This window comes from Lissotriton vulgaris, chromosome 12, assembly GCF_964263255.1.
Source record: "Lissotriton vulgaris chromosome 12, aLisVul1.2, whole genome shotgun sequence".
In the NCBI taxonomy this organism is placed as follows: domain Eukaryota; kingdom Metazoa; phylum Chordata; class Amphibia; order Caudata; family Salamandridae; genus Lissotriton; species Lissotriton vulgaris.
This window is the reverse complement of record NC_141700.1, coordinates 503134772-503161095: the sequence shown is the minus strand read 5'-3', so window position 1 is coordinate 503161095 and position 26324 is coordinate 503134772. Positions and strand designations below refer to the sequence as shown.

The 26324-nt window shown below is 50.5% G+C and overlaps 1 protein-coding gene across 2 annotated transcripts in view; it reads right to left on the bottom strand.

Moving 5' to 3' along the window:
* CENPT (centromere protein T) overlaps positions 1-26324 on the bottom strand; it is a 1372670-nt gene that overhangs the window by 814922 nt on the left and 531424 nt on the right. The window lies entirely within an intron of this gene.

Genomic DNA, 26324 nt, shown 5'->3' with positions numbered 1-26324 from the left:
ACACTGGAGCTGGATTTCTCGGCAGGAGAAAAGACAGCGTCTTTTCAGTGCGTCAGTTGGAGGGTCGGCTTCCTTCAGCACTTGCATCAGTAGGGCGTAGGGCAAGTAGTTAGTCGATCTGCTCCGGAACCACCGTGTGTCTGACTGGGCAAATCTAGGCATATTTATACCCCTGAAGGTGCCGAGTCTGAGGTAAGATTGGACATAATATCGTCACTAGTGCCTTAGTTCCTTGAAAACTCCCGGATTTCTTGGATAAATCAGTATTCAAGCAGGGGAGGTTCCTGACTGCTGAGGGCTGGTTTTACCACGAAATAAATGTGGATTCTCAGAGTTTAGTGGAAGTAGCCATGCCGTAATAGGGCTGCGCCGGCTATAAGTAAATAAGGCAATGATTCTTTATGCCTATATAAGGACTGGATGGTTTATACCTACATATGGGCATGAATCGGGAAAAGTTACACTAGGGTCCTAGATTCCCACATAACAATATGTTCCTGATGTACCAATGGTGTCACACTTTACGAATATGTAACTCAACCCAACCCATACCCCCACCCACTTCAGCATCCCAATCATGCCATTGCCATATTTTTTGCAATGTTATTCAGGGCATGTCTAACAACTTGGGGAATACCCACATGGGGGACAGCCAGGTGCCTGTTCGCCACCCGCATTGCAGGTGTGGCCGGGTCGTATCATTGTGGACCCAACATAACCTTAGCATACAGTTCTTACAAACCTCTGCCACCTATCACTCATATGTAGCCCCGCTCATATCAGTACCTCATAATAGAACCTGTTTCCTGCGACAGAGCACCCACCATTCAAATAGAACATCTAGCCACAGAAAATACTGCATTTGTCTCTGTACATCCACTCTAGTTCCGCCACTTTAGATAGCAGTACGGTATCCGACCAAGTATACCCCACCTCGCAGACCCATGAACACATTACACTGTTATGGTCAATCGCCAAGTAGCAGTACCCCGGAACCAAAGCCCAGACATGTATTGAGAGAACACCAACCAGATCTCCCAGAAGGTCCCGATCTCCCAGAAGAAGACCTCGTTCAGAAGATCGGATAAGATCTTGCTCTCCTAGACAGGAGGAGCGTTCAAAAAGATCGCGGGAGAGGAGACACAGTGCTCACCGTAGACGTCGACGAACTCCGTCTACTTCATCTATCTCTTCTACCAGGTCTTCCAAGAGGGACTACTCCCCCACGTTGACGGACAGTCCTACGTCCAGATCCTCCCCAGTGGATGACATTGGCACGTATCTGGATGTCCTGCAAAGAGGAGCACTGAAACTGAACATTGAAATGTCTGTCCCTCAGGTTACGACGACTGTCATTTTTGAGACTCTACACAAAAAAGCTATCTCCCGTCCACTGCTCCTTTAGTCCCGGGGATTATGGATCCTGTCAAAGAGGTTTTCCTAACTCCAGGGACTATCAGAGCGGTGCCAGCCCGCATTCAGAAGAAATACAAACCGGCCTCTTCTGACCCGGTTTTTGTAAGATCTGACCCTCCAGCAGACTCTGTAATTGTGGCAGCGGCGAGGAAGACGCACGCAGTTGCTGGTTCCTCTTCAGTCCCACCAGACAAGGACAGCAAATCTCAAGACTCCTGGGGTCCCAAGGTTTGCAACTCAGCTGCATCCACTCTTAAGGTTTCTAGTGCGGCTGCGCTTCTGGGTCGATACGACAGAGCCTTATGGGACTCCATGGAAAGGTTCAAATCCAAACTGCCAAAGGAAGACCAGCAGGATTTTGAAGAGACTGTGACAGAAGGATGTCTGGTGGCGAATCAGATGATCAGCACGGCTGCGGATGGTGCTGTACTTGCGGCACATTCCTATTCACATGGGGTTTGCGCCAGGAGGTCGGCCTGGTTGCGCCTTACAGGTCTGAAGCCGGATGCTCAGCATCGCATCCTTAATCTCCCCTTTTCGGGTTCCGCTCTCTTCGGGGAACATGCGGACGGAGAAATGACCCGAATGAAGACGGAACTAGATACAGTGAAAGCGATGGGTTTGGAGAAGAAAAAATAATTCAAACGCCGCTTCAAGACCAACAGGGGGAGAGGGGCTCAACAGAGGGTTCAAACCCCTCAGTGGTCCCAAAATAAGAACCAGGGGAAATCCCAGTTCCGAGGCAAACCCGGCAGAGGTAAAGGAGGTCACCAACAATACTCTAACACCACAAGAGGAGGAAAGGCCTGAACAGTGGCTTCCTCTGGCGCCGTTACCCACTCCAGTGGGAGGAAGTGCTTCACAACACCTGGCAAAGTGGGTCAGCATCACAAAAGATCAGTGGGTGCTGAATATACTGCGCAATGGATACAGGCTACGTTTCCGTGCGCCTCCGAAGAGCATTCCTCCAAAGAGCTCTTGCCCTCACCAGCTAAGCTTGCTCCGAAGAGAGGTGAAAGTCCTACTGCAAAAAAGAGCGATAGAAGAAGTTCCTTCCGCTCAAAGAGGAAAGGGAGTTTACTCCAGATACTTTCATGTCCCCAAAAAAGATCAGGAGGACATGTTCAGACCAATACTCGATCTGCGACTTTTAAACAAAGTCATCGTCAGAGAAAAGTTCCGCATGTTAGCGCTTCACCAAATATGCCCACATCTTCAAGCCGGAGATTGGATGTGTTCGGTGGATCTGCAAGATGCGTACTTTCACATCCCAATTGCTCAACAACATCGCAAGTACTTGAGGTTTGTCGTAGGGAACAAACACTACCAGTACAAGGTGTTACCCTTCGGTCTCAAGTCCGCACCACGAGTCTTCACCAAATGCATGGCAGTGGTGGCGGCTTTTCTTCACAAAAAGGGACTCTTCATCTACCCATACCTGGACGACTGGCTCCTAAAAGGCCCATCTCCGGTACAGGTAACGCACGATCTACAGCTGTGCCTGCACCAGTTGCGCAGGCTCGGCCTCCATGTGAACATGAAGTCAGTCCAGCGGCCTACACAGTCCATCCACTACCTAGGCTCCGTTCTGGACAAGAGTGGGAAAAGCGTTTCCATCGGAGGAGAGACTTTTTTCCATGGGTCAGAAATGTGGGATTTTGCTAGTCTCGGTTTCCAACAGCCCGACAAGTAGCATCCCTGCTGGGTTCCATGGCGTCCTGCATTTTTCTCATCCCAAACGCCAGGCTGAGAATGCGTCCTCTACAGCAGGCTCTAGAGGATCAGTGGGACCAAGCGACAGGACGTTGGGAAGATCGTATCACTCTTTCCCAAGCGACGAAAGATGCCATCAAATGGTGGACTCAGAGAAAGTATGTACTGGTGGGGGTACTGTTTCACCAACCTCTTCCATCCCAGTCTATAGTGACGGATGCCTCTCTGCAAGGCTGGGGAGCGCACATGGGTCCGCTTCAAATTCAAGGCCAGTGGTCTGCGCAGGAGCAGACATACCACATCAATATGCTGGAACTCAGAGCGGTATTCCTGGCTCTCAAAGATTTTTTTCCAGCGATAGAGTCCAACTCAGTCCTAGTTCAGACGGACAATACGACCACCATGTTCTATCTGAACAAACAAGGAGGCACAAGATCTCGCCCACTCTCTCGAGAGGCTCAGTCAATCTGGCATTGGCTTCTCTCTCTCTCGAGGCCTCACAGTAGTGGCAGTGCACCTTCCAGGCGAGTTGAACGTAAAAGCAGACGCACTCAGCAGGCACTTCGAAGATCAGCCAGACTGGGTGCTAAACGACGAAGTAGTAGAAGAGCTTTTTCGTTGCTGGGGTCGTCCAACCATAGACTTGTTTGCAGACGACGAAAACGCCAAATGCCACGCCTTCGCGTCCAGGTTCCACCGGCCAGGAACGCAGGGGAATGCTCTACTGATGGATTGGTCAGGGACATTCGCTTACGCGTTTCCTCCCCTGGCTCTGATTCCGAGAGTAGTTTCCAAGCTCCTCAGGTCGAACATGGAAATGATCCTGAAAGCTCCGGATTGGCCGCGGCAGTGGTGGTACCCGGACCTTCTACATCTGTCTGTGTGTCCACACAGACGGCTCCCTTGCAGGCCGGACCTGTTGAGCAAGATGAACGGGAGGATAATGCATCCCAACCTCCCATCACTGAACCTAACAGCATGGCTCCTGAGGTCCTGCAATATGGACATTTGAACTTGCCTCCCGAATGCATGAACATTTTAAAGGAGGCTAAGAAGCCGTCCACGAGAGCGTCCTATGCGTTCGAGTGGAAAAGGTTTTACTTATGGTGTAGGGATCATCACTTGGATCCGACTAAAGGGCAGGAGGACGTCACCTTGCCATACCTCCTTTCCCTGGCAACTGCTGGTTTAAAGTACACTTCTATTAGGGTGCATTTGTCAGCCATAGTAGCATACAGAAAATCACCTGATCAGATTTCTTTCTTTCAGGTTCAAGTGGTTAAGTACTTCCTCCAGGGGGTGAAAAAAGTGTATCCCCCTGTGCGAAACCCTTCTCCTCCATGGGAATTGAACCTGGTTCTATCCAGGTTAATGTCACCTCCTTTCGAGCCCATCCACAAGGCCTCCTTGCAACATCTCTCTTGGAAGGCAGCCTTTTTGGTGGCGATTACCTCTGCGCGCAGAGTAAGCGAGATACAAGCGCTCTGTGCGAAAGAACCATATACTGTTTTCCATCACAATAGAGTAGTCCTAAGGGCTCATCCATCTTTCTTGCCTATAGTCATTTCTGATTTTCATATAAATCAGTACATTTCCCTCCCTTCGTTTTTTCAAAATCCTACGACCCCAGCCGAGCGGTCACTTCACTCCTTAGATCTTAAGAGAGTGCTCAAGTTCTATTTGGAAATGACTAAAGGGATTAGGAAAACGGATCAACTGTTTGTGAACTATGGTTCAATGTGGACAAGTTTTCCAGCGGCCAAGAGGTCCATCTCTAGATGGATTGTCTCTTGCATTAAATTGGCCTACCAGCTTGCAGGCAAGCCTTGGTTGGGGTCACCCAAAGCGCATTCCACTAGAGGAAAAGCCGCTACGGTAGCTTTCTTGCATGACATTCCAATGTCAGAAATATGCAAAGCTGTAACATGAAAATCAGTTCATACATTTACGAGGCATTACTGTCTCGAATCTGATTCCAGGGCCGATACTCAAGTAGGGCAGGCCTCCTTGAGGAATCTGTTTGGGTAGCCTATAGCCTACTCAGACTTGTTGATGAGATTATTGTCTTATCATTCATTTGCCCGCAGGGAAGAGGAGAGGCTCGCTATTCCTTTCTAATTCTTATGACTATTGATGAGGATCCCCTGAAAGAGAAGTATTAGTTACTTACCTGTAATCCTAGTTCTCTTCCAGGGGTATCCTCATCAAAGTCATAAGCAACCCTCCCGCCTCCCCGGGCAAAGGATACTCTTTAATAAGGAGATATAGTTAACCTATTTGTTACTGGGTTTGTTTTCAGTCTCCGAAAAGAACAACTGACCTAACTGTCACCCCTGGGGCATGATGGGATACAGGGGGTCATGGGTGCCTTAAAGGCACGGTGTCAGTTTATTGCTATTCAGCTACAGGTTAGCTTTTCAGTCTTCTTAGACTGTGTGTTTGCAATGCAGCCTGGGAGCTTCCTATGCTTCCAGTGAGTTATGAGAATTTCTACTGCTTTCTGAGCATTAAAACAGTTTCTAAACAATCTTTGGTGTTGTTTCTCATTTTTCTAATGCTTATTATTCATGTATGGTGGAAATTCTTCACAGCATATTTCAGCTCTGATGTTATTTGGCTGCTATTGCATGTTTTTATATATATATATGTATTTTTTTCCGGGGTCCCGCGCATGGGCGGGAATATTCTAATGCTTATGACTTTGATGAGGATCCCCTGGAAGAGAACTATAGCATCCATCAACCTTTTGTTAAAAAGCGATACATGCTCAACCCATTGCACCTCTGGTGCATTACCCTCACTCTCCCCTGCCCTCCTTTCATGTTATGTTGACAACAGTGTTTTTCTCCCTTGAGAAGAGAGGAAGTTTTTGTTTCCCTACTATTGCCACAGCCATTGCTTCTCTGGCTGGTTGCGGCTTCACTCCTAGTCCTTAAGCCATTCGATATGTGAAGCAAGATAGCGTATCGATGTTAGAACTGGCTATTTCTGGTAGGCTAAGGCTGACGCCAAAGCCAGGCAGAAACCACCATTCTAGTCAGGGCAAGGAAGTCACACGCCAAGATAACCTCTGCTCACCCCCTTGGTAGCTTGGCTCAAGCAGTAAGGCTAAACTCGGAGGCAATGTGTAAAGCATTTGCGCCAGCGCACAACAGCAACAACATACTAGGCACACCACAGAAGAGACTCCACACAAGGTTATTATAAAAATAACTTTTGTATTGTAAAAACACATCAGATAAAATCACACATATACATTGTGCCAACTGGCACGGGCAATATTCACAGGGATTATGTACACAAGACAGGGCCACATGGGCGCCTGTCAAAATCAGATATAGCACTTCTAGATAAAATGTAGAATATCAAATCACTTCTAGAATAAAGAATAAATGTAACATAAAATAATAATCAAAGATAACCACCAGTAACCACTGGTAACAGGAACCAGGACCTTACTAGGACCACCTGTACTAAGAAGGAAGAACCACCTAAGTATCACACAGCATTAGGGGTCTAAGAAAGAATACATTACTCATGATGCAATAAACCTACATTCAGAGGAGTAGAAAAGACAACCACCTAAGTATCACTCAGCATTTAGGGGTCTAGGAAAAGGACACATTACCCATGATGCAATAACCTACATTCAGAGGAGTAAGAATAGAGCACATGATGCAATAAAATACATTCAGGGGTGCAGCGCAAGAAGACACATGATGACTAAACATTCAGAGGTGCAGCGCATGGAAAGGAAGACACATAATGCATAAACATTCAGAGGTGCCATAACATAAGTCAATAGCGCAAAAACACACAGTAGGCAATTACTATTTAAAAGCATAGAAATCACATTGCGCCTACACTACATAAGCCACTACCTGTGGCAGTCCCTAGGCCAACTGGCCTTGTTGGGGCAAGGATGCCCTGTGTCCAAAGTCAGGGCGCGTTGCCATGCAGCGCCAGTCCAAAGTACAAAAAGCCTAAACGTGGCAGGTGCCCACAAAGTGCTGGGCACCTGGGCATCGCAATAAAATAAACTGCGACAGGGTCCTCACTGACCCTTGGGCGCAAACTGCGCCATGCTGGAGCCACACAGGCTCTGGGACACATACACTGTGCACGTTGGAGCCACACAGGCTCTGGCCAACACTGGTCAAACGTTGGAGCCACACTGGCTCTAAAGCAGCATGCCCCCTGGAGCCTCCCTGGACTCTCCAAGCGTTGGGGCGACCCACTGCCAACCGGGGCCGCCCTGACTCTGCGCCTCGCAAACATGAAATGGGGCAGGTAGCCTCTCAGGGCTCTACTCAGCGTTGGGGCGACCCACTGCCATCCGGGGCCGCCCTGACTGCACCACCAACACTGGACCCCACGGGGCCCTCAAAACACGTTGGGGCGACCCACTGCCAATTGGGGCCGCCCTTGAAGCCCTCATGGCTTCAGACAACAAACAGCGCGAACCCGCGCTACTGTGGGGGGGGGGGGGGCGGACACCGGCAATGTGTCCCGGCGCCCCTCCCCTGCTCCATTCTGCCCAGCCCCAGCCCAGACTCACCGGGCTCTCCTCTGCGGGGCTCATCCGGGCGGCGGCTCCTTCTTCTGGCCAGCGCGGGGCTCCTCTTCCACCACGGAGCCCCGCCGGCCCGCTCAGACGCTCTCGGCCGCTCCTCTCGCTGCAGGGCTCCCTCCGCTCACGGGAGCCCTGCCGACCAGCCGCCATCACTCGTCCTTCACCGGGGCTCCCTCAGGTCACGGGAGCCCCGTAACGGCCGCCATGCTTCTCCTCTCCCCGGGCCCGGCGGTGATCACTTCACGGCACCCGGGCTGCGGGGGCGGGACTTCCGGCCGGCCGCGCTGTGATTGGCCGGCCGGCCAGGTACTTCCGGGTCGCTGCGGGCAGCGCAGCGGCCCTTCTTAGGCAGGCAGGCGGGGGCTGAGTTTACCGAGGAGTGGGCTACCTCGAGTAAATATCAAGATTAGCGGCATGGCCGCGGGGCAAATGCCGGGTGGGCACCGGCCTAAGAACAATCACGCAATCGAGGTGGGCACTCGCAATTAATTAAATAACTACAGGCATAACGCAGGGTGGCACCTGCAATATCTCACGCAAAATGCGTGATAGCGACACGCTCGCTACGGGTGAGAAATAACGCGCTCTCAAGCGCTAGGAGGCAGAAATAAAGCGCTTCCATCGCGCTGGGGACACTGAAAGCCTCACAAGCCCCCAGAGATGACCCCATACATCAAGAAGGGTCCCAAAAGTCTTGAGGCATCCATGAGGCAGCACAGCAGCTCCTATTAAGGGAAATCCTCCAGCAAAGTTCCTCAGGAGTCCAGGACCTTAGCAGTCCAGGGGAGGGAGCAGCATAGCCCCCAGCACACAAGAGTCCTCCAGGATGTGCAGCAGGTAGGGGGACAGGCAGGAGGAGTCCCCCAGCAGTCCATCAGGGCATCCAGGGGCTGGGCAGCGCCCGTCCCTGGTAGATTCAAGTCAGAAACAAGAACAATTTGGAAGGGGATACAACCCCTTCTTATACAGTGCAAAACCTTTGAAGTTCTTTGAAGTCCTTTGAAGCAGGCAGTGTGAGAACCAGCTGGACTGGTTTAGAGGGAAGTCCCCTTCAGTATCAGGGACAGAGGTGTCAGTCGCCCAGCGGGAGGTGGAGCCAGCTTTGTAGTTAGGCAGGCACAGCCCTTCACTATCAGGTGCCATCTCCTCCCACTTCCCTGGCAGCAGATGCTGCCTTTCATCCATGGGCTGACTCAGACAACCTCCTGGGCTCTCCAGCCCCTGTCATCCTCAAACCAGACAGTCAATCCACAAGCAGGCCCATACACTCTGGGCCAGGCTCACCAGCCAATCACACGCTAGCAACAACCTACACAAATATGCCAACTTCCAAAAGTAGTACTTCTAGACTAGACACAGCCATGTTGCATACATCATTTTGCAGCATTCACTCTCACGAGTTGATACATACCAAACTCGCCCCTGCACTCCCCACACATCAGGAACTACCATGGGCATACATACTCCCCATTCATTCCTATGGGAGGGCAGGTCATTCACCACACATACAGAGAGCTCATGCACTTTACACTGTACCACAGTGAAAAAGTGCGCAGAGGCCTAAAATCACCAACACCAGGTTCCATAAATAGGCTAGGAAAACTCAAAAAGTCTAGGGGTGAACCTGCTTAATGGGCCGGGTCCAACACAACCCCCTTCCAGCCAAAACGCAGGGTAGACCAATCACACCACTGATGGGCTTCACTGCTTTGGGCGACAAAACCACGGACACGGCCTCGCACAGCAGGGACACCGTCCAGTTTTTCGCCACTCTGAACCTACATGGTTTCCTCCAAATAATAACTCTCTGACTCAACTAGGGTACCCCACTGGTACACACTAGTCATCCACAGCCAAGACCAGGCCATAGGCCATCCAAATCACAGGTCCTAACTAATCCACAGAGTGGGGGGTAGTAACCCCTGGCATACAATAGCCATTCTCCACTCTCTCTCTCAGTGTAGCTACAACTACCACTGATCCAACAACCTAGGGACCATACAGGCTGACCAGAGGTCACGGGAGAGAATGCCCCACCCTACCTCTACTTCTGGGTTTCCGCACCCTCACAGAGAAGCACTCACCAGAACACAATCTTACCAGATCAGGACCTCACTCCATCACTGGTCTACCACCTGGAAACTATTTCACTTCTGAGGTACAAAGCACACAGCACAGTTCCTCTTCAAGCAGGTGGGGGGACACTGCACACAGCAAAGCCCCCTTTCCTCTACCTTAGTGAAAACAACAAACTGCAGGTGAGCCCCAGAACACACAGCAAGGGCAGCCCCCTCAGTCTCTTCAGCTGATCCACTTTGGTAGAGATTCCTCTTGACCTAGAAGTTTCCTAATCTCCCAACCTAAGATCTAAACCCTCAGGTTACACCGGGGTCAGAAGTAAGGACACCGTCCCTCTGCACCCCCTTCCAGTTCCAGTATGTCTCAGGCTAGACAGAGCACACGCCAGCGGCGTATCAGCGACACACTCTCCTCCAGTACTCCTTCCAGGTCAGGCCACACCCCAACCTGGCTTTCCCCCCTCCTCGGGGAACGACCTCCAGAGGCCCCACAAATGGTCAAGCACTCTAGACGGTCAAATGCTCAGCGAGCCAGGACTTCTGCACCCTCCACTTAGGAGTGGTACTGCCCAACACTAGGACCGCCGGAGTTCTGGTTACAGACACTCCCCGTCCTCTAGACACAGGAAGATCCTCCTCAAATGACCCATGTACAGCTTAGGCCCCTGACCTGGCGCTCCCTTAAGGAACCCTCCAGGCCCTGAGATAGGGTTTCAGGCCAACGTGGGACACACCGTCCCACACTCACTCCGCCTCCACTGAGACAGGGCGTGAGCCCCTACACCCCTACCATACTACTGGGACCAAGCTGGGTTACACATGAACCTCTTCCCCTTTACAGGATCATCAGATACACAAGCCACTCCTTTTGGAACCACTCCCTAATGCCTCTGCAAGACATCTAGCACACCACCAGACATCCACCTTCCTGTCCAGTGCCTCTGCAGGACCTCCTGCACACCACCAGAGGTACACCTCTCATGCAAACTCTTTAACAAAAAGAAAACTCACACCAACTCCTCCAGTTCAGCACATCACTCATTCGCACACTCCCCCCCCTCGGACTGGTAAGGCAGTTACTACCACCCCTGATCACTCAACCTGACCACACGTGACACAGGTACCAAACTCTGGGAGCGGGGAATGGGAATTAACACACTGGACACATTAAAGCTGCCACCACTGGATCCTACCACACTGGGGAATCCAGACACACACACTACACTCAGGGAACAACCACCCTCCTGAGCTAGTCATTTCTCCTCCACACCCCTTCTCTCTCCTATCTACCCACACACACACATGGGGACAGGATTTGGGATTGGACACAGGACCCAGCAAGGGATTCCTAATCTATGGGAACCTCCCCTCTACTGGCGTCCCGCCCTGTCACTTTCTCTCATCTGCCACTAAACATAAAGCGCAGAAACACATTTGAAAATGACACTCTTGAGGAAAAAAATCAAAAACAATAATCCCAAACATGTGACTATCTGAAAAAACAATTGTAGAGTTTTGTAATGTAGCCAGTTGTCGCTATGGCACTGCGCAAACACATGTCCAAAATCCGCACCGCTGACCAACAATGTTAGAACTGGCTATTTCTGGTAGGCTAAGGCTGACGCCAAAGCCAGGCAGAAACCACCATTCTAGTCAGGGCAAGGAAGTCACACGCCAAGATAACCTCTGCTCACCCCCTTGGTAGCTTGGCTCAAGCAGTAAGGCTAAACTCGGAGGCAATGTGTAAAGCATTTGCACCAGCGCACAACAGCAACAACATACTAGGCACACCACAGAAGAGACTCCACACAAGGTTATTATAAAAATAACTTTTGTATTGTAAAAACACATCAGATAAAATCACACATATACATTGTGCCAACTGGCACGGGCAATATTCACAGGGATTATGTACACAAGACAGGGCCACATGGGCGCCTGTCAAAATCAGATATAGCACTTCTAGATAAAATGTAGAATATCAAATCACTTCTAGAATAAAGAATAAATGTAACATAAAATAATAATCAAAGATAACCACCAGTAACCACTGGTAACAGGAACCAGGACCTTACTAGGACCACCTGTACTAAGAAGGAAGAACCACCTAAGTATCACACAGCATTAGGGGTCTAAGAAAGAATACATTACTCATGATGCAATAAACCTACATTCAGAGGAGTAGAAAAGACAACCACCTAAGTATCACTCAGCATTTAGGGGTCTAGGAAAAGGACACATTACCCATGATGCAATAACCTACATTCAGAGGAGTAAGAATAGAGCACATGATGCAATAAAATACATTCAGGGGTGCAGCGCAAGAAGACACATGATGACTAAACATTCAGAGGTGCAGCGCATGGAAAGGAAGACACATAATGCATAAACATTCAGAGGTGCCATAACATAAGTCAATAGCGCAAAAACACACAGTAGGCAATTACTATTTAAAAGCATAGAAATCACATTGCGCCTACACTACATAAGCCACTACCTGTGGCAGTCCCTAGGCCAACTGGCCTTGTTGGGGCAAGGATGCCCTGTGTCCAAAGTCAGGGCGCGCTGCCATGCAGCGCCAGTCCAAAGTACAAAAAGCCTAAACGTGGCAGGTGCCCACAAAGTGCTGGGCACCTGGGCATCGCAATAAAATAAACTGCGACAGGGTCCTCACTGACCCTTGGGCGCAAACTGCGCCATGCTGGAGCCACACAGGCTCTGGGACACATACACTGTGCACGTTGGAGCCACACAGGCTCTGGCCAACACTGGTCAAACGTTGGAGCCACACTGTCTCTAAAGCAGCATGCCCCCTGGAGCCTCCCTGGACTCTCCAAGCGTTGGGGCGACCCACTGCCATCCGGGGCCGCCCTGACTGCACCACCAACACTGGACCCCACGGGGCCCTCAAAACACGTTGGGGCGACCCACTGCCAATTGGGGCCGCCCTTGAAGCCCTCATGGCTTCAGACAACAAACAGCGCGAACCCGCGCTACTGTGGGGGGGGGCGGACACCGGCAATGTGTCCCGGCGCCCCTCCCCTGCTCCATTCTGCCCAGCCCCAGCCCAGACTCACCGGGCTCTCCTCTGCGGGGCTCATCCGGGCGGCGGCTCCTTCTTCTGGCCAGCGCGGGGCTCCTCTTCCACCACGGAGCCCCGCCGGCCCGCTCAGACGCTCTCGGCCGCTCCTCTCGCTGCAGGGCTCCCTCCGCTCACGGGAGCCCTGCCGACCAGCCGCCATCACTCGTCCTTCACCGGGGCTCCCTCAGGTCACGGGAGCCCCGTAACGGCCGCCATGCTTCTCCTCTCCCCGGGCCCGGCGGTGATCACTTCACGGCACCCGGGCTGCGGGGGCGGGACTTCCGGCCGGCCGCGCTGTGATTGGCCAGCCGGCCAGGTACTTCCGGGTCGCTGCGGGCAGCGCAGCGGCCCTTCTTAGGCAGGCAGGCGGGGGCTGAGTTTACCGAGGAGTGGGCTACCTCGAGTAAATATCAAGATTAGCGGCATGGCCGCGGGGCAAATGCCGGGTGGGCACCGGCCTAAGAACAATCACGCAATCGAGGTGGGCACTCTCAATTAATTAAATAACTACAGGCATAACGCAGGGTGGCACCTGCAATATCTCACGCAAAATGCGTGATAGCGACACGCTCGCTACGGGTGAGAAATAACGCGCTCTCAAGCGCTAGGAGGCAGAAATAAAGCGCTTCCATCGCGCTGGGGACACTGAAAGCCTCACAAGCCCCCAGAGATGACCCCATACATCAAGAAGGGTCCCAAAAGTCTTGAGGCATCCATGAGGCAGCACAGCAGCTCCTATTAAGGGAAATCCTCCAGCAAAGTTCCTCAGGAGTCCAGGACCTTAGCAGTCCAGGGGAGGGAGCAGCATAGCCCCCAGCACACAAGAGTCCTCCAGGATGTGCAGCAGGTAGGGGGACAGGCAGGAGGAGTCCCCCAGCAGTCCATCAGGGCATCCAGGGGCTGGGCAGCGCCCGTCCCTGGTAGATTCAAGTCAGAAACAAGAACAATTTGGAAGGGGATACAACCCCTTCTTATACAGTGCAAAACCTTTGAAGTTCTTTGAAGTCCTTTGAAGCAGGCAGTGTGAGAACCAGCTGGACTGGTTTAGAGGGAAGTCCCCTTCAGTATCAGGGACAGAGGTGTCAGTCGCCCAGCGGGAGGTGGAGCCAGCTTTGTAGTTAGGCAGGCACAGCCCTTCACTATCAGGTGCCATCTCCTCCCACTTCCCTGGCAGCAGATGCTGCCTTTCATCCATGGGCTGACTCAGACAACCTCCTGGGCTCTCCAGCCCCTGTCATCCTCAAACCAGACAGTCAATCCACAAGCAGGCCCATACACTCTGGGCCAGGCTCACCAGCCAATCACACGCTAGCAACAACCTACACAAATATGCCAACTTCCAAAAGTAGTACTTCTAGACTAGACACAGCCATGTTGCATACATCATTTTGCAGCATTCACTCTCACGAGTTGATACATACCAAACTCGCCCCTGCACTCCCCACACATCAGGAACTACCATGGGCATACATACTCCCCATTCATTCCTATGGGAGGGCAGGTCATTCACCACACATACAGAGAGCTCATGCACTTTACACTGTACCACAGTGAAAAAGTGCGCAGAGGCCTAAAATCACCAACACCAGGTTCCATAAATAGGCTAGGAAAACGCAAAAAGTCTAGGGGTGAACCTGCCTAATGGGCCGGGTCCAACAATCGATATGAAGCTGTAAAGAGTCAGCCAAAGCATCAGGAGGATTACAGATAAGCGCACCAGATACAGCCAAAGTGGGGGCAAAAATAATGCTGGAGGACAGATCTTCAATATTATTAATTTTTGCAAGTTTAGAAACAGAGTAGGCGGATCGGTAAATAATGGCACCCCACCGCCGTTTTTGTTGGCCTTATTTAGATGCTTAAATGAGTCTGGGGGAATTGCAAGAGCTATATCGGTGTCCGAACTGTTTTTTAGCCAAGTTTTGGTAAGAAACAACAAGTGAAACAAAAGGGGATGATGGACGCCCTAAGTTGGCAGGGTATGCTCAGACGTGAGTCCCTTGCTCACTTGGCCACTGGATTCAAGATAGCCTGGTTGATGAGGATTATGAATCCGAAACCGGTCCCAGGATGCTTGTTTCCGGTCCAGGGACGACATGGCTTGGCAGTTTGGGCTGGACTGTTCCCATGAGGCACAGGGTCAGACTGATTTGCATATGGCCATGTCTGAACTGGGGTGGTGTGGAGTGCAAAAAAACGATGGATTCAGGCCCAGATCTCTGTACTGGGGTGAATGTATGACATTGTTCTGCATTCTGTCCATCAACTGTGGTTTTTGCAATTGTTTGAGATAGCATTACACTGAAAAGCAAGAAGCTCACTAAAAGTCCACGAGTAGTGCCCAATGAAGATGGCAGCCTAACGGCGGTGTTCCAGACTATATTGCAGTTAATACCTTCCCTGAGCATTCACCTGGCCAGAAAAACTAGCTCCCACACGTCCGTGATGCTCCTGCTCCTGTGAAGAATAAGGGAATCTTCCAAGAGGTTTGTAAATTATGGCACATCTCAGCGAAATTTGTGAGTAGATATGGGCACCATTATGATGGGTGTTTAGCTACGCATCGAGGACCAGGAACATCCCAGAGAGCTAACGCATCTGGCCCTCGATGCATAGCTAACCACCTGTCACAATGGTACCCGTATCGTCTCAACGTCTGACTCCTGCATTGTGCTCCGGTGTCTGATTATTAACCCTGTGCCAAACAGACCAGTGTGACATTCATTCTTTTTTATGATGTGCATGTGAGACCAATAAAGTTTAATTATATCTGGAAAGCCCTTGTTACATAAAGCTCACCTCAAATGGCAGCCATGAGTGCTATACAATCTTCGTAATGCATTTGTAAAGTCTCTCTAGCTGGAATATTTCTGTAATAGGGATCTGTGATTCTATTTTTAACAAATTTGGCAAAACATGGAAAAGTACTGCAGGTGACATATGGAGTCAAAATGTGTCTTGTAATGCACAGAAGTGTCAAGCAGTTTCAAGCTGCCGCAAAGTGAAGGATATCGTGGCTAGCATGATGAATGTGTATTGTCGTACAAGTTACATATTAGTGTAACGACATATCTGTAAGAGACATTAGTTGGTGCATCGGAAAGAGACACGTTAGTGATAGATTCCTTACCTTAGAATAGATACCCCAACAAAACCAACCCCGTTGGTGGGCCTGCGAACCAAGATCACACCAGAAAGTCACGGAGAACAGAACGGCCAAAGAAGCTGTCTCTCTGGACTTGACTATCAAGGCAATAATGCTTAGTAAAAGTGCGCACCGAGGCCCACGTGGCTGCCTGACAGATGTCTTTCAGGGGGACATCAAGTCCAAATGCAGTAGTAGCTGCTGTCGCCCTGGTAGAATGGGCGAGCAACCCCACCTGAGGTTCCTTTTTAGCCAGAGAATAACAGGCTTTGATACACAAGACATCCCAGCGGGAGATAGTCCTCTTGTGTACAGCCCGGCCTTTTTGTGCACGCCAACAAAGAGCTGGTCATCCACACCGAACTGTTGTGTGCGATTCAAATAAAATGAAAGCACACGTTTTGAGTCCAGCCGGTGGAGCCTCTCATCCTCTCTGGAAGGGTGCGGAGACGGAAATAGAGTGGGCAAGGTGATAGTTTACCCAGTGTGGAAGGCATTGAGAACCTTTGGCAAGAAGGAAGGACGAGTGCGAAGCACAACCTTGTCCGGATAAACTGACAGAAAAGGAGGCTTATAGGAAAGAGCCTGAAGCTCACTCTTGTGCCTAGCGAAGGTGATGGCAACCAGGAAAGCAGTCTTCAAAGTTAACTAACGAAGAGGACAGTTGTGAAGCGGCTCAAAAGGAACGCACATCAGAAAAGTAAGAACTAGATTTAAGTCCCACTGCGGCATCATAAATGGAATCGGAGGGAAAAGGTGAGTAATGCCGTTGAGAAATCTATTCACAACAGGGGCCTTGAAAAGAGAGGGCTGATCAGGGAGCCTGATTAAAGCCGAAATTGCAGAAAGGTAGCCCTTAATAGTGCCCAGAGCAGAGCCCTGCTGACCCACAGAAAGAAGGAACAAAAGGACTTCTGAAAGAGGTGCAGAAAGGGGATCCAAAGCCTTTGCTGTGAACCATGCCACAAATTTGTTCCACCTGCAGGCGTGTACCGATTTAGCAGAGGGACGCCTGGCTGACCGAATGATACCAGACTTCAGGAGGCAAGTCAAAAAGAATCAACTGTCGCCGCTCAATCTCCACGCATGTAGGTAGATGCTGGACAGGTTCGGGCGGAGAACCGTCCCCTGCTGCTGCGACAGAAGATCCTCCCGCAGAGGTAGTCGGATCGGGGGATCCAGGCTCATACTGAGTAGCTCGGGATACCAAACTCTTCGAGCCCAGTCCGGGCCACAAGAATGACTTTGGCCCGGTCGTGCCTGATCTTCTTCAGGACTCTGGGTAGAAGTGGTATAGGCGGAAAGGCGTACAATAGACCGCAGCTCCACTCGTGACGAAAAGCATCGTCAAGCGAGTGCCGCCTTGGAAATTCCAACGTGCAGAAGTGATGACATTGTGCGTTCTCTTAGGTGGCGAATAGATCTAACCAACTCTCTCCCCACAGTTGAAAGAGACCTTGCGCCACCTCCGAGTGAAGACGCCATTCATGATCCATCAGGCACCGGCGGCTGAGTTCGTCCGCCCTGGCGTTGAACTGTCAAGGAAATGCCTTGACGTTCCAGCCATGTCCAGAGGCGCAGAGCCTCCTGACATAGGGTACACGACCCGACCCACGCCTTATTTGTTGCAATACCACATGGTGGTGTTGTCTGTGAACACCTGCACCACCCTCCCCTTGACAGAGGAAAGGAATGCTTTCAGTGCAAGAAGGATGGCCAGAAGCTCCAGAAGGTTGATATGGAGCCGGGACTCCGCCGGAGAGAGAGGTCTCTGATCTCTGCCTCTCACATGTGGCCACCTCATCCCAGGAGGGACGCATCCGTCACCACTGTGTGCTCCGGCTGGGGAAGGGGAAAGGATCTGCCGCTGACCTAATGCTGATTTATGAGCCACCACTGCAATTGGTATGCAGTGCCCTTTGAGATCAGGACATAATCGAAAAGAATCCCATGATGCTGTGCCCAGTGGAACTTCAGGTCCCACTGCAGGGCCTGCATATGCCACCTGGCATAGTACACCAGCAGAATGCACGAGGCCATGAGGCCCAGCAGCCTCAGAGTCATTCTGACCGAAACCCGGGATAGAGGCTGAAAGATTGGAATCATAGCCGGACTAACCCGGACTCGCTGCTCGGGAGAATAGGCCTGAAAATGCGCTGTGTCCTGAACCGCCAAGATGAAAAGGAGCTTCTGAGAGGGAATCAGGTGTGACTTCAGCACGTTTATAGTGAACCCCAGCAAATGAAGGAGGCTCGCTGTAGTCTGGAGGTGGGAGACAACAGCCTGGGGCAAGCTCTCCTTCAACAGCCAGTCGTCGAGATAGGGGAAGACGGGAACCCCTGATCTGCGTATTTGAGCTGCGACCACCGCCATCACTTTCGTGAGCACCTGAGGGGCGTTGGTAAGGCCAAAGGGGAGCACGGTGAAATGAAAATGCTTGTGGCGTACCGTGAACCGTAGGTAACGCCGGTGGGCAGGCAAGAAGGGGATGTGAAAATAGGCGTCATGCAAGTCCAACGCTACCATCCAGCAGTCTCCAGGGTCGAGGGCAGACAGGACCTGGAGCCAGGGTCAACATTTTGAACTTCTCCTTTCGAAGGAAGTGGTTGACGTCCCTGAGATTCAATATAGGACGCAGGCCTTTGTCCTTTTTGGATACCAGGAAGTATTGGGAATAACAACCACGACCTCCTCCTGGCACCGGAACGCGTTTCGATGGCTCTTTTGGCCAAGAGAGCCATAACTTCCTGGCGGAGAAGGGCCAAGTGATCCTCTGACATGCGATGGGATTGGGGTGGCATGGATGGAGGGGCAGTTTTGATGGGGAAGGAGTAGCCCCTTCGGACTATCTGCAAAACCCCCCTATCCGACATGATGGTTTGCCAGTAGGGGAGGTGATGGCAAATCCTGCTGCACACTGGCAACTAGTGGCCCTGAAAATTCAGACTAGGTGGGCATGGAGGCTGCTTCAGAGGGGGCGCTGTTGGACTGGCCCACCCGCTGGCCCTCAGATCCACAACACTGGGTCCCACATCTCCGGCTGCGCAGAGGCTGGACAGCTTAAGCAGGCCTGTGGCTCTGGGCAGAAAATGGCAGGGCACCCCTTCTGTAGCCACGAAAGGGGAGAAAAGCAGACTGCACGGTGCGAGAGGTGGTAGCAAGGTCCAAGGATCTGCCCGTAGCCCTGGAATCCTTTAAGCGCTTGAGCACGTTGTCCGCTTTGTCGCCAAACAAGCGACGGCCAGTAAAGGGTATGTCCAAAAGTGTTGATTGGACATCACCCAAAAAGCCAGTGGACCTCAGCCAGGCGTAGCGTCTCACGGCTACCAACGTTGAAATCGTCCTGCCTAGCAAGTCGGCGGTGTCCAGTCCACATCGTATGGCGAACTTGGCTGCGTCTCTCCCTTCCGCAACCACATGGGAGAGTACGCCCGGGCCTCCTCCGGGCACTGAGGCAGCACCTGCGCTACCCTCTCCCACACAGAATGGAGTAACAGCCCAAGAGACATGTGGTGTTCACCGACTGCAGTCACAAGCTGGCGGAAGAAAAAATTTCCTTCCCAAAATGGTCCAGCATCTTGGATTCCCTATCAGGTAGAGCAGTAAGGAATGCACCCTTGGAAGTCGAGGCTTAGATCACCGAACTCTTGGTGGTAGGGTGTTGGATGGGGAAAATGGGGTCACCCAGGACTGGGCGGTGGCATCTGGCAAGCATCCTATCCACAGGAGCCCCTTTGCTGGGCTTGGACCAAGTGCCCTGAAGGATGTCCGTGAGGGCTTCATTGAACGGCAGCAGGGGCTCCGAAGATGTTGCTGCTGGTTAAAGCACCTCGATTAGGAGGTTAGTCCTGCCTCCACCATGGAAGCTCAAGGTTCAAGGCCTCAGCCGCCCTATGCAACACCACAGCGTAAGAACACCCTCCTCCATAGCCACAGTAGGGGGGAAAGCATTCCAAGGTCTGGAGAAGTGTTCAGACCACTGGCCTCACTCAATTCCTCTCTCCAGTCCGTTTCTTTCAACTGGTCTGCCAGAAGGTCCACAGACCACTCCCAGTCCTCCTCACCCTCCTCTGTTAGCCACTCAGGGCGATAGGAACACCAGGGGAGAACAGAGGTCCAAAAGTACCGGTCTGCACCCGTGCAGACGTTGGTCAACGCTGGTCCGGCTCCGTGTCCATATCGAGGGGGAGGCTGGGGTCAACGTCTGTTGAGGACACAACCGGCGTCGGAGGGGGCAGTGGTGTCGCCAATGGATTCGGTGCCAGAGTTGTCGTAAGGTCAACCAGCGCTGATCCGGATCAAGGCCTGTATCCCTAGGGGCCCTGTGGCGCTGGGACCGAAACCGCTGGCCTCGAAAGCCAGGAACCCCCAGCCGAGTCCACGGGGCCCGAAGGCATGCCGGCGGAGTCGGGCTGCCCAAAGATGGAGTGGAGGGCTTCGTAAAAACTACGAAGTTAGGCAGGGGTCGCTCCCGGGAAGGGAGGGAGGCTCAGAATCAACCCAACAGGCTCCGCAGGCGGATTCGGATGACTACCTTCCGCTTCCCATCGGCCGGCAGATGGGGAGAACACAAAGAGCGACGTTGCTTCTTCGTCTTCATTTTGTGCTTCAACTTACCTAAAGACGAAGACTTCGACAAGGAGTGGTTGTGATGGCTCCGCGACCGGTCCCGCGACCTCCATCTCGATCGGGACCTCGAGCAGCACAGAGCTGACTGCCGGGCCTCGAGAAGCTTTCAGGACCGCTCCCGCAAAGACTTTGCGCCATGGTCTGACAGTCGGAGCACGACTTCGGGTCGTGGTCGCACTCCAGACACCAGAGGAACACTAGATGTGGGTCCTTCACAGACATCAGCTTGTGGCAGGAGCCACAAGGCTTGAAGCCGGTCCGCCGATGTGACATCCCTATGCACCAGGAGTCGAACAACGTGAAGGAGAAGTTGACGAAAGTAAAAAAAGACAGAGAAAAGTGATTTGCGGTCCCAATCTCATCGGATCTGCGCTAGCTGGCGCAGAAAAAAGAAAAAAACAGCCTCAACGCGCGGGGAGGGGCGTCTAAGTAGAAATCGCAATGTCATTCCGGCGATCACAACGCCAACGACGAGCGCGGAATAGACTGAAGAGCGCGGAAAACCTGAGTATGCACCACCCTGTGAGTGCGACCAGTTTTCTAATCAGGACACTCTCCATTTCATGTTTTTTTGTGGGCTATACAATATGGAGAGGGGAAAATATCTAATACCTCTCCTGAAAACTATGGGCTTTATACAAGTGAGACCGGCCTTACTTTTCCTTCAACGGTTACCAGATGCACATGTCACTTTTTGTGTTGCAAGTTTTCTTACAGCCGCTTATAGAGGAAGAAACAAAAGAATCCCTAGAACTGCATTATCTTAAACTAAAAGTGTACCAATATATTAATTTTAACTCTCTTTTAACATATTTTGGTGTTTAAATAATTGACTTTTTTAAGGATGATGTGTAAAATAAATGTATTGTGGGTATTTTTAAAATGTTTTAAATGTATGTATTATCTTTGCCTTTTATGATTTTAACAAAAATCGAATAAAGTGTATTTTGACTGACTGACTGACTGACTCCACCTACCAACACACAGGGGTACTGCTGAAGAAAAACTCTCTGGATCCAGTCTGACGCCTTGGGGTAATTCTAAGGTGAGGAATCCATAACTAAAAGTCTCTTTTAGATGCTCTGCCTTCCCTTGCTTGAGCTTGGCACAGCAGCAGGAGGGCAGAAACGTGTCTCTAACCGGCTGCAGCCCCAGGTTGCGGTCCAGGTCTGGAAGACTGGTACCATGAGCACTGAGGGCCTCCCAAAGGAGCTTTACGGTGCATGGAATCATACCTTTCACACAGTTTAGAGTGTGGGGGTATGATTCCAACATGTTTAATACCAAACATGATAGGATTCGTTACAGCCAGTTAAGAGATAGTCATCACGTTATGGCGCAGTGCCCCTCTATATATCATATAGCTGTCACACTTACAACCCGGGAGAATGGACGCTGTATCGGTGTCCTGCTCAAGCAGGGGTACCCAAGCACTTAGAACCGAGCACCCTGCCTTCAGGATTGAAAGGCCTGCTTTAGGGGTAACTTCTAAGTTTTAAGTGCAGTGTCCCTAGATATAGGGAAACCTATATCTTTCCTAAGTGGTGCTAGCACCAGCTTACACAGGCTGCAATGGCAGGCCTGTAGTTACAAATTGAGTGGTCTCCCATGGGTGGCATAATGTATGCTCAGCCCATCGGGGACCCCTAGTGTACCTATGCCCCCGAGTACCTCAGTACCATATACTAGGGACTGATAAGGTTGCACCAGTGTCCAATCTGGGATGCACCTAAGTATTTACCATACCAATTATGGGGAGGAAGCAGAGAGACTGGGGTCCTGATTAGAAGGATACCAGTCAGACTAGTCAGAAACCTTATTACATCAAGTAAAAACAGTGGGAAAACCATAAAAGCAGATCCTACATTCCTAAATACGGTTAATACCTGAAGCTCACTAACACGCCTGAGTGAGAAAATGGCAACCACATATGCCACTTTCCATGACAGAAATGGAAGAGGGCACAAATGCAGAGGCTCAAAAGCAGGACCCACAAGCCTAATAAGCACGATTTTTGGATTCTAAGAGGGTGCTGGAGGTAGAGGTGGTGGAATGACCTGTTTGAGTCCTCCCATGAATACTTTAATGACTTGGATTTTGAAAAGCAAAATATGCTGTCTATCCTGGAGATATACAGCTATTGTAGCGAGGTGCAACCTAATGGAAATGTATGCTAAATTGGACTTTTACAAATTAAGCAAGTAACAAATAATATTTTGCTCAATGATTTTGATAGGATTCATTTGCTAAGATTGGCAGTAGCAACCAAAACGTTTCCATTTTCCAGCATAACTAGCTCTATTTGTGGGTCTGCATGCTTGTTTAAGAATAGCCATACATTCTGATGGTAAGTTTAAATAACCAAATTCCAAGGCGTTAGGAGACAAATCGCTTGTTGAACATTTTGGGGTCCAGGTGGGGCATCTGTCCTGGATTCTGAGTGAGAAGGTCCGGTCTCTGTTAGGGAGCTTCTAGTGTGGGATTACTGAGACTTCTAGCAGTGTTGTGAACTAAGGCTGACATGACCAGGTGGGAGCTACAAGGATCATGGTGAGAGAAGTTTGCTTGAGTTTCTGAACCAGAAATGGAATGTGAGGGAGAGGTGGAAAAGCGTAGGCTAATATCCCTGACCAACTCATCCATAATGTGTTGCCCTTGGATATTTGCTGTTGGAACTTGGAAGCGAAGTCTGGACATTTTGCATTTTTGGCAGTGGCAAACAAGCCTATGTGAGGAAACACCCACTTTTTAAAGTAGGGAAGGAGCATTTGTGGGGCGAGTTCCCATTTGTGAGTCTGTTGGTGGATCCTGATGAGCAGGTCCGCAATATTGATGTCTGTGCCCGGCAGAAATTTGGCCAACAAATTCATGTCATGGTGAAGAACCCAGTCCCATGTGGTCTGAGAGAGGTTTGACAACTGAGAAGACCATGACCCCCTGTATTTGTGAATAGTACATGGCTATCATATTGTCCGTCCATACTAGGACAACCTTGTGAGGTAGATGAGGTAGGAACGTTTTCAGTGCCAGGAATACTGTCTGAAGGTCCAAATAGTTGATGTGTAGAGATTGATGTTTAGACCTTGTATTGGCAGATTTTGTAGGTGTGCACCGCAATCCGTCTCTGAAGCATCTGTTTTTAGAGTGATTTGTGTCACAGGGTCCAAAACAGGTACCCTTTCAACAGATTACTGGGGTTTTGCCACTGCAACGAACAGTGAGTTTGGCAGTCTATCAACACCAGATCCTCAAGGGGACCCTGTGACTGAGACCACTGACAAGCAAGATATTGCTGTAGTGGGCGCATGTGGAGCCTTGAGTTGGGAACTATGGTAATGCAAGATGCCATCATATCCAGTAGAGGCATTGGCAGTCCGAACTGTAAACATTTTGTTTGGCTGGAATGGAGGCAGAATGTCTGAAAGTTTTGTATTCGAGCAGGATCGGGGTCAGTCAACCCCAACTGTCTGTTAAGGATTGCCCTTAAGTATGGCTGAATTTGAAGAGTTTAAAGGTGAGATTTTGGAATATTGATGGTGAATCCTAACTTGTGGAGCAGATACACTGTCAGCTGTATGTGGTGATGACACTGGTGATGGCTGCTGGCTTTGATAAGCCGATCGCCCAAGTAGAGAAATATATGAATGTTTTTTAGTTTTAGATGTATTGCAACTATTGCTAAGCACTTTGTGAAGACCCTTGGCGTGGTAGTGACCCCAAACTAGAGAACTATGAATTGGTAGTGTTTTCCTGCTATGACAAACCTAAGGTATTTGTGGTAGAGCAGGATGAATGGATATACGGAGGTAAGCATCCTTTAGGTCCAGAGTGGCCATAAAGTCGCCTTTTTGTAGAAGTGGAATGACATCCTGCAGACAGACCATGCAAAAGTGCTCTGATAGAATGTAATAGTTGTGAGGTCTGAGGTCCAAGATAGATTTTAATTACCCATCCTTTTTTGGAATTAAGAAGAACAGGGAATATACCCCGCGAGTCTTGCTATTGAAGGGGGACTGGTTTATGGCCCCTTTGAGGAGAAGGGCTTGCACCTTTTGTTCTAAGAGTGTTAGGCATTCCTGTGATTACCTGTGAAAGCGAGGTGGGATGTTGGGTGGTGTGGTAATGAGCTCCAGATAGCAGGCATGATGGAAAATGCGTAGGACCGACTGGTCTGTTGTGTTGGATTCCCAAACCAAGTGAAAGAACTGTAGACTTCCCCCGATGTATGGTCGGGAAGGGGGTGGGGGTATTGGGCAGTCAATGTTTGGCAGTGGAGGCGGCACCACGTGTTGAAACACCTCTGCCTCGCCCTCTGCTATTATTACCTCTGAAGGTGCCTCTGTAAAACCCTTAAGTGTAGGTGGATTGGCCCTGCTTTTGTTGAGAAGCGGAGGCATCTGCAGAGGTGGATTTGAATCCGCCTTTGTATCCAGAGCAGGGAAAGGAGCTTCGAAGTGAAGGAGTTTGTAAAGCTCCCATAGCCTTGGCAGTATCTTTGTCTTTCTTCATTTTATCTCATGTGGTGTTCACTTGAGGGACAAATAGATGTTCTTTGTCAAAAGGCATGTTTAAAAGGAACAAGTTACTTACCTTCAGTAACGCTTTTTCTGGTAGATACAGTATCTGCTTGTGGATTCCTTACCTTGTGAATATCCCCCTGCGTCAGCAACGTTCGGAAATCTATTTTGTAGCACGCCGGCGTGGACGACGTCATAGGAGCACGGCATCGCGCGCGACTCCGACTGACGTCACCTACTCCTTATTAGGCCTACGTCGGCGTGATGACATCAGTTCCGCCCTTTATTCCATGCCTTCGAGGCACCCGGACGGACCAATGACAGTAGATACACACATATACAGTGTACATAGTACGTACAATTCAAAATTACACACACAGTGCGTAGCCAAGGTATGAAAAACCCCCAATATATATATATAAATATACATAAAATACAAAAATACAGGTATAGAAGAGTGGACAACGGGGAGGCGGGTGGGTCAGTGAGGAATCCACAGGCAGATACTGTATCTACCAGAAAAAGCGTTACCGAAGGTAAGTAACTTCTTCTTCTGATAGATACATCTGCCAGTGGATTCTTCACCTTGTGAATAGAGTCCCACAGCAGTCCCCACTCACGGAGGAGGGTGTCCACTCTCCTATACCAGAAAATCCTGGAGGACAGAGCGCGCAAAGTAGCCGTCCCTCCTCACCTCGGCATCTAAGCAGTAATGCTTCGCGAAAGTGTGGAGGGAGGCCCAAGTCGCGGCTCTGCAAATATCCTCGACAGGTACACCTCTAGACATAGCAGATGTGGAAGACTTTGCTCTAGTAGAATGAGCTCTTATACCCTCAGGAGGTTCCTTACCAGCCAGGGCGTAGCAGATGTTGATGCATTTAATTATCCATCTCGAAAGCGTGCGCTTGTGCACAGCTCTTCCTTTTCTGCAAAAAGCGAATCCAACAAACAGTTGGTCATCAAGTCGATTGTCATTAGTCCTATCAAGATAAAAGCTCACCGCCCTCTTAGGGTCCAAACGGTGAAGCCGTTCCTCCTCCTTGGAAGGGTGAGGGGGAGGATAGAAGGTAGGAAGGGTAATGGACTGCCCCAGATGGAAGGGAGTTACCACCTTAGGCAGAAAAGCAGCCCTGGTCCTAAGAACCATTCGTTCAGCATGAATGGTCAATAA